The following is a 3,370-nucleotide window of genomic DNA, read 5'->3' as shown; positions in this document are numbered from 1 at the left end:
CATCTCTGTGGAGGACCCAGCCTCTGGTTGCCTCAGGGCACTGTCCAGGATGGTGCCTTTCCCCACTTTTTAGCTTTTTTTTTTTTTTAAACCCCTGGATATCCAGGGCCGTAATTTTGCCCCCATGCTGCAAATTTGTAATGCAGGGAACATTTTTGCATTCTTGTATTTGCTTCTTGCTGTGTCTCAGAGGGCTTTTAGATGCTGCAAGATGCATGTGTGGGCTCGTCTGGATGTGCCCTGTATGACCTATAGGCCTCTAACTTCCCATGGCCCCTTCTCTTCAGCCAGGGATCTTTCAAACTTGCAACATTCAGCAGCAGATTTCTAGTCAGATTTGGATTCAACAGACACTGACAAAGGTTCTGGATACTGCAGTTTTTTAAGAAAGAAAAGGAATATTTTTTTATATATATTTTTTGTAAAGTAGAGCCATTTCTTGCCTTCAGACCATATATGGGGTTTAGATTCAGAACAGAGATTGGCCTGAGATTTGGGCCGGTTCTGTTTCCTGTCAGTATTGTCATTCTGAAGAGTAATGTAACTGGGATATTGGAAGGTGCACAGAAAGCATTTCACTTCTCCTCTGATATCCTGGCTCATAACATGATCTAAATAGCAAACGCTTCTATTCACATGGGAAGCAAGCACATTTCCATTCAAATCTGGCAGCTTCTCGCTGCAACTTGCATTATTTTATAGACATTCCTAGAAAGCTCCTTTCTTTAATGAGAAAAGGAAACAACATTTCAGGGCTGTTTAAAAGAGGAGCTTAGTTTATACATACTTGTGATAGAGTAATCATTACAGAATGGATTTTTATGGCTGAAACTTGGACATGCTTTCGAATAATGCTTTCTTACCAACACTAATGTTTTTCAAACTATTTTCTTCCCTACTTCTGTTTATTTACTCCGATGGTTGAACATTATTATCCCAGTCCCAAATCTCAGAGGGCTTAGATGTTCATTACAGCTGGACACTATGGTTGGGCAAACAAGCTGAGATCAAATGAAAACTGGACTGGGGGCAAACAAAGTGCAAGGTTCACATCAACAGACATTGTGGCTATCTAGACTTTGAACCTGGATCCAGATGCATATTTAGCAAATGACTCCAACACTTACAGTGAACCAAACCAAATCGCAGGTATAGCACCTATTCTTTCTTCATCAAAAGTAGCCTGTCCTCCTCAGTGCTGCATATGAATCATGTGAAGGAGAGCTTTGGAAAGAGACCCTCATTCTTCTCTGTTCCAGTGTGTGATAACTTGACTAGGTACAGATATTCAACAAGTCTGAGGCAGAATCAATACAAATTATGCAGTTTCTTGTAAGCAGTGTAGTTTAGCAAACAGAACACACCTTTGCCCTTTGGTTGTGGAGGAGGGGAGCAAATTTTAGACTGGGTCCCACCATTTTTAAATCAGTCTGTGTGCGCCAAACTTCCATTCTGTTACAGGTATAGACCAGTTTCTGATTGCTTATACTGGTACAAGTGTAATGTCTGTGCCTGGCCCTTAGCTCCCAGCTACCCTCCTAAGTTTGGCATGCAGGAAAGTTTAGCTCATTTCCTCTGTCCCTGAACTAGAGCATCCCCAATCCAGACAGAACCTTTGGCAAATGTAGCTGAAAAACTCTAACAAGTGTCTACTGAGTATATGTGAATGGCAGTTCTTTAGTCACTTGCAATTTGGAATCTAGAGACCTGGGTTGGATATCTGGTTCTGACACCAACCCTCTAATTACTTAACTTCTCTGTGTCTCATCTATTCCTGTTTTGCAGATAGAGTAAACCTACTTCATATAAGCTTTGAGGTTTCACATTTTCCATATTATCTTTTGTCCAAGGACCTCAAAGCACTTTAGAAGTACAATGTCTTACTACTTATTATAATTTTACTAGAGAGAGATCAACATTTTATATGCAGAAAATATTTTTTGATGTCAACAGAACCAGAACATATCTGGCATGAATTCATTCTTTTCTTTTAAAATGCTTTTGGGGGGGCACAAATGTATCTGCTTGACAGCAGACATCTAAATAGGTACAAAATGAGCAACAGAAATACAGCCTTTCCTGGTAACATGCCCAAATGTAACATGTAAGGACAATAGGAGAAGAAGATAGTGCAATTTTCATGACTAGTAAATCTTTGGTCTTCCTTCTGGTGAATACCAGCAGAGAAACTAGCTAATTCCAGTGGTGGTAATTTGTATGATTTTCACTTGCCCACTGAGATGAGAGCATAAATTAAATTTGCACACGTCACCAGACAGCCATCAGATGGCAGTAGCTTTCAGTTGCCATTATACCAGTGACATACATTCACAACGCTGGCCTACAGTAAAGGTTAAAGATTCTGTATTGCCTTTTCAACCTTCTGAGCCCTAGCATAAATCTGATTTTGCTACAAAAACAAGCATATAACATAAAAGTATCTCAGTTTTATTAAACGTGCAAGACTATAATCCTGAGGTCTCCCTTAGAGGCCTATTCTAGGCTCTGTATTCAGAACAGCCTGTTTTGTTGTATAACTGTGTCATCATCAGCTGAGTTTTGGTATTTTGTTTTCCAGAACTACAAGTGCAATAATAATGAGGCCAATAGCGATCTCCACAAAATTCCTTCCTACAGCCTACTATATTGAAGTAGAATGGAAACAAATTGGCAGCAGAAATCTAGAAAATTAGATATTAACTTCTAAAAGTGCATGCTAGTTTGCCCTGTAATAGCTGGGAAGCAGGAACATTATGTTTCAGCATTGAACCTTTTTTGTTGAATCAAAACATTCTCTCACTATAGCCTGGCTCACATCTGCTGTGGGCTTTAATATTGTTAACAATACTTGTGATTGCAGTAATAGAAATGTACTGGGGGAGGAAAAAGGGAAAAGCCCTCTGATTAGTATTCAGAACTCCAGTGCTAACAATGCAGTTAATCCTACTGCAATTACTGAAAAAAAGGAAGGAACAAATCTGGGAAAAGAAAATTCAAGTGAAAAGTCTGCATTTAATTTATGTTAAAGATGTGAAATATGCCCACATAAGCATAGAAGTCAATGATTATGGCTGAAAATCCGGATCAAAATCAAGTTTTTAGTAAAGGCTATTGTTATTATATATATATAAATATAATATATAAGGAGTTAAGGTTACAGTGATATACGGTTTGGCTAATATATCGCAACAAGGTCTACATGCTCTTGTGATATATTAGCCAAAACATACATCACTGTAAACTTAACTTCATGTACATAGACATACACACACACACACACACACAGCAATAATCTTTACTAAAAACTTGATTTTGATCTATATGTATATAAATGTATATATGTATGTATGTGTGTGTGTGTGTATATATA

The sequence above is a fragment of the Gavialis gangeticus genome, unplaced genomic scaffold (genome assembly GCF_001723915.1).
Source record: "Gavialis gangeticus isolate Ggan-Ray unplaced genomic scaffold, GavGan_comp1, whole genome shotgun sequence".
In the NCBI taxonomy this organism is placed as follows: domain Eukaryota; kingdom Metazoa; phylum Chordata; order Crocodylia; family Gavialidae; genus Gavialis; species Gavialis gangeticus.
This window is presented reverse-complemented; position numbering follows the sequence as displayed.